Source organism: Bos javanicus, chromosome Y (assembly GCF_032452875.1).
Source record: "Bos javanicus breed banteng chromosome Y, ARS-OSU_banteng_1.0, whole genome shotgun sequence".
In the NCBI taxonomy this organism is placed as follows: domain Eukaryota; kingdom Metazoa; phylum Chordata; class Mammalia; order Artiodactyla; family Bovidae; genus Bos; species Bos javanicus.
Genome location: NC_083898.1, coordinates 3925292 through 3931246, shown reverse-complemented (window position 1 = coordinate 3931246; position 5955 = coordinate 3925292). Strand labels below are relative to the sequence as shown.

Genomic DNA, 5955 nt, shown 5'->3' with positions numbered 1-5955 from the left:
TGATCAGTCATTAAAATCCTTCCCCTGAAAGTATTTGGGAATTTGGGTCTTTGAAGCACCAAAGACTGCTAGGAAACCTTGCTCAGTCCTACAATAAACACATGCTTTCACTGAAACTCAGTAAGTTGATTGATTTTACTTCACAGTAGCGAGTAGATCCAAGTTTGCATGGGTAACAGTAATGAATATTAAGAATGTGTGTATAGAAGGATGATAAATCACTTTTAGTTCAGATTTCAAGTAGATTTATTAATATGATTTTTCTGTGTAAAAATTCTTTAGGAATGAGGTTTTGCAGCCTTCATGGCTTTAGTTAGTATTTCTGTAAGCAGTGTGTATTTTAAGTTGATGCTGAAGTAAGCACTGGTTAAACATTACCCTTCAATTGCTCGGAGACCAGTGACTTTGTGATGTCACAGTTACCCTTCAATTGCTAGGTGACTTTGGGGACCTCTGTGATGGTCTAGAGAGGTCTGTAGGCTAGCCAAGCAGCATTTGAAGTTGCAGTGTGTAAAATCAGACAAATGAGAAAAATATCTGAAGAAAGATTTTCTCTGAGATGGCACATATTTCTTCAGAAATTCAAGATGGGACTCCTAAGGATGAATCAACTGGTTCAGAAACCTCCATTAGATCTTTGTATGATTATACACTTACTAGGCACTCAGTTTTGAGATCTATGATTGAAGAATATGCTTTTCAGGCTTTGTCTGAGGATCTTGTGATAAAAAGGCTATGCTACACAAATTCTGTCTCTGAAACAGATGAGCTGAATGATTTTCTTTCACATTTCCACAAAACTTTGGAGTATAGTTGCAAATTATCAGCTTTAATCTATTAGGTGGGATGAGAGTGGTGTATGTATAGTGATCAGTGAAGAAATTTTTAAAAAGATCTTGAAAAGAAAGGAGCCTTTCAGAATATTTGAAACCAACAGTATGAAAAGTTTAGTTTGACAGCTTAACCTTTATGGGTTTAATAAAAAGCAACAAACTTTTCAAAGATCTGCTTCACAAGCGGACTTTCTGGAAGAAAACATCTCTCTTTTGAGCAAGGTATTCCAAAAATTTCACTTATTAGCAATACATAAGATTAAATCATGTGACCTAGAAAGCATGTTCACATATGTAGCTAAAACGGAATTTGAAATTGAGATGGTAAATTTTTTTAAAAAGTTTTATTTTTTGAAGTTGAGAACAGCTGGAGGTTAAAATATTGGATGTTTAAAAAACTTTCCTAGCAATGTGAAAACAGATACAAGTCCTGAAGCTACTTAAAGTGGTATTTACTGTATATATACAACATATTTTTAGTTGAGCATAATTGCTTTTAACATATTACCTGTTAAAACTACTAATGGAGGTGTTTTATTTGATGCTATTTAATTGGTGTCATTAAAGGAATAAATTTTTATAGCTTAGCTTTGATTGTCAGTTTTACCTTGGTTTATAAAGAAACTAAATAATTTTTTCTTTGATTTTAGGTACAGACCTACTATAAATCAAAATTCCAAACAGGCCATCCCCAACTTTTAGTAAGAATGCAAAGAAGACTTGGAATTAACAATGTGTCTCTAATATCTTCATTAGTTCAAGATAACAAGACATATGTTAAAGCAAGGGTCAACAAAGATGATCATAACTCTGATTTTCTTCGAGAAATGAGTGGAGAGAGTGCATTTTCAGCCTCCACAACTTTAAGTGTGCCAGTCATACAAAAGTCTCATAGCAGCCAGATATTTGCTAATACAAGTGCTGTAAGTCCATGTGACTTACCTTCTCCATCACCAATATCACTTAGACAAACAGACCAGATTGTAGTAGATCAACCTGCTGTTTTTAAAACGCTGAGCATTTTTAATTGGCACTCACATAGCAGCTACACTCAGGTAAATGGCCATGTTGAGGACTTTGCTACTACAACTACATCTACTTCTCAGAACCACATTGTATGTCCATTACAGAGCAGTTATTCCGGACTGATGGTGGAAACTTCTAAATTTCCAGTCATGTATAGCAATATGTCAGCCCATGACAGCCCTTTTCCTATCCTGCAAGAGACAGGCAACTCATGGTCCTCAATGCCAATGATCACTTATACATCTGCCTCCTCTCTTTCAAGTCAACTGATCAACAATCATCATCAGATGAAAACTATGCTAATTAAAACTGACCTATCAAATAAGTGTCAGATTATGGAGCCTAAAGAATATTGAACTTTACATTTGGAGATGTCAACAAATACCCCAAATTCTTGCATTTCAACAATAAATTTACATATTCATCTTCATAGTTTCATTTTCTATTTTCAAACAATGAAGAGTAAAATTATGCTTTAGTTCAAATGGCTGGCTATTTTACTGCATGGTTTTATAAACTCTACAGTTCAAGAAAAAATTTGTTATGCATCCTAGGTAAATGACACCTGATCTAATGTTTGTAAGCAAAAAAAAAAAAGAGAGAGAGAGCGAACCAAGGGAAAAGACATAATGGATGTAGTGATTTCTGAAATCATCCCTGCTGAAATGAATGGGTGGCTCAATTAGGATGGTATGGGTGAAGGAAGAGATGCAAATAAAATCAGAAAAATGGAAATACACAGGATGTACCTTAGTGTGTTCACAGTTACCTTATATTCTATTAATTACTGGTAGAGTCTTAAAAGGTTAGACAGCAGATTTTCTTCATTATAGAAATTCATTTCATCCTTGAAATATAGACAGTGTAGCATGTCCAAAATCATGATCACCATTATACCATGACTGTGTACCAAAGATAACATGACATAATCAGTGATTGTCCCATGGTCAGCAAAAGATATATAGTTTACAGGTGGTATGCTATAGGGTCATTTCTGCTCTACTGTCCTTAAGGCACGCCTTTATTTCCTGACACCAAGATCCACCCTATATTTCCTAAGACATGTTTCAATGTTGCTTATCTGTCCCCACAGAGATGGATACATTCCTGATGGTGTTTGCAGCACATCAGCATGGTCAACAAGTTCTTTGAAGACATGATATGTTTTCCTTAGTAATTTCATTATCTTTCTCTTCTGGAGCTACAATCACACAAACTATTTTCAGTCATGCTAAGCCCCTTGTCAAATTTTTGTCTCAATTCTTTCTTGGGGTTGGAAGGAACTTCTGTTTGCCCTCCTACCAAGGTGAGTGCAGATATCATGTCTTCAATGTGTTTTATGTCTACTCTCATTTTTTAATGTATCTTTCACATCAGGTGAAACTTAGAGCCTGAAAATGACACATTTTAAGCACTTACTAAATGGTCAATAAAGAAATGTAATAACCAATCAAATGCTCTACACATTACTTAACAGCATCCTATAACCTGCACTTATCATAATTCACCTTTCCTATTTACTGAGAAATTATTACAAGTTGATACATATTTATTATATTTACATGAATGTTAAGTGTGGGACTTCAAATTATAAAATGATTGCTGCTTTTATGAAATTTACAGTCTACAATAACCCATTCTAAGCATGTTGTTTCAGGCCACAGTTCCCTAAAATGCAGTAGTAGTTACAGAGACATGTATCCAAGCAGGGGGGGAGAGAAGAAGAAAAGTGATCATTTATTTTAATAATCTAGAAAAGTCATGGAGTAAGCAAGGATCAAAATCAATGGTGGATCCTAAATATATTTCAGTTTGAAATACTCTGAACAGAGTCCCTGCTTGTTGGACTATCCACACTGTCATGAAGACTACCTAGAAATATTGGCAATCTCAAATTTGTGGTCATTCCTTCAGATGGCAGTGGGAACATCAAGTCATGTCCCTGTTTTGGTATGGTAACCCCCATAGGACAACACCAAGTTAAGTTCAACGTTCTCATTCTTGCAGCTAACGGACAGTGAAATCTGTCGAATATCTGTGTAGTTAAGGGAGTGGTCGAAAAATCACTCTTTCTTTCACTGAAATGTTTTGCTAAATGTAAGAGAGAATACTATGCTTTAGAGAGGTGAGCATTTTGGAGCCATTGTAAGAGTTATTGAAATTGGTGTCCTTAGTAATCATTTCAAGACCAAAGTCCAATAGCCTTGTTTTAAATTTCAGGTGTCTTACTATGTAGTCAAATTTGCATGCTTTGTACAATATCACCTTAAAGGCAATTCCATCTTCCATTTCATTGCCTTGTACTGACTAATCCTTCTCAGTCCCTTTTATCTTCTTTTCATGCTCTGCTTTGAGTGGCAGGTCCTTCTCAAAAAGAACAGGATTAATTCATGTCATCCTCTGTCATAACTTGGAAGAGGCATGGATAAGGATATTCAACATATCATGTTGAAAAGCTGCTGTTTTTGTTCCTTCATGAGAGCATATTATTAATCTGTACTTCAATTGTCTGACCAAAGGAAGCCTGGTAGTAAGGTAAATGATCCTTTACCTTGATGATCAATTCCCAGATGGCTTCAACATATTGGTGCCTTTAATTCTCAAAAGCATAAAGAAAATAGCTCGATACATTAGGGAAACATTGTACATGAATTCAAATTTTCTTTCCTTTATGCATTTACCTTATAATTGGTGCCTAAAATTGTAAAACAATGGAAACAGATTCAGACTTTCATTGTAAAACAATGAAAACTGTTTCAGTGGAAACAGTGTCAGACTTTATTTTGGGGGGCTCCAAAATCACTGCAGATGGTGACTGCAGTCATGAAATTAAAAAACATTTACTCCTTGGAAGGAAAGTTAGGACCAACCCAGATAGCATATTGAAAAATAGAGACATTACTTTGCCAACAAAGGTCCATCTAGTCAAGGCTATGGTTTCTCCAGTGGCCATGTATGGATATGAGAGCTGGACTGTGAAGAAAGCTGAGCGCCAAAGAATTGATGCTTTTGAACTGTGGTGTTGGAGAAGACTCTTGAGAGTCCCTTGGACTGCCAGGAGATCCAACCAGTCCATCCTAAAGGAGATCAGCCCTGGGTGTTCTTTGGAAGGAATGATGCTAAAGCTGAAACTCCAGTACTTTGGCCACCTCATGGGAAGGGTTGACTCATTTGAAAAGACTCTGATGCTGGGAGGGATGTGGGGCAGGAGGAAAAGGGCACAACAGAGTATGAGATGGCTTGATGGCATCACCGACTCAATGGATGTGAGTTTGAATGAGTTCTGGAAGTTGGTGATGGACAGGGAGTCCTGGCCTGCTGCGATTTATGGGGTTGCAGAATCGGACATGACTGAAAGACTTAACTGAACTGAAAATTGTAAAAGTAAAAACAAAAATGTAAGTGAGGTAAGTACGGCAAATTGAGGCAAAAAGTAGAAATATTGGATGGAGAAGGTTAGAGGATGAAATTGGATGCTTAAAATATAACAAGCAAAATTGTAACTGCAGGGCCTAACGAGGTCAAAATGACTTCCACATTGTTACCCTGCATTATTTTCATTTTAGCAAATCACAGAATAGTTTTACATGCAAAATATTCTAAGATCCCATGGGATCCAGAATAACATTATGTATATTAAAACATTCTGACTTAAAATGTCACTAGGGTGAAATCATTCAACTACAAAATAACTTCCAACCTTAAGCCTAAAAACAAATATCAGAGAACTCTGTGCAGTTCGTAGGTTTCCTTCTGTGAGTCCTTTGGTTTTATTTTCCTTTCATAATTGTGTTTTGAGTATATACGACTGAGACTATGCTTGTGTGTGTGTGCACATCAGATTAAAAATGTGTTTGTGAGTGTATGTCTAGGTTCTCCTTTGGACTTTTATGTTAGAGATTTCGGCTGAAGAAATGGCTAATTCAAAAATATAAAGAGGCACAAATTAAAATGCCCACTCAAATCATCCCTCCCCTCCCTCTCCCACAGAGTCCAAAATACTGTTCTATACATTTGTGTCTCTTTTCCTGTCTCACATACAGGGTTGTCATTACCATTTTTCTAAATCCCATATATATGCCTTAGTATACTGTGG

At 36.1% G+C, this 5955-nt stretch overlaps 1 pseudogene; it reads left to right on the top strand.

Annotated features, from left to right (window-relative positions):
• Nucleotides 1-516: 516 nt before the first annotated feature.
• Nucleotides 517-2250, top strand: LOC133243830 (heat shock transcription factor, Y-linked-like; annotated as a pseudogene).
• Nucleotides 2251-5955: the final 3705 nt, after the last annotated feature.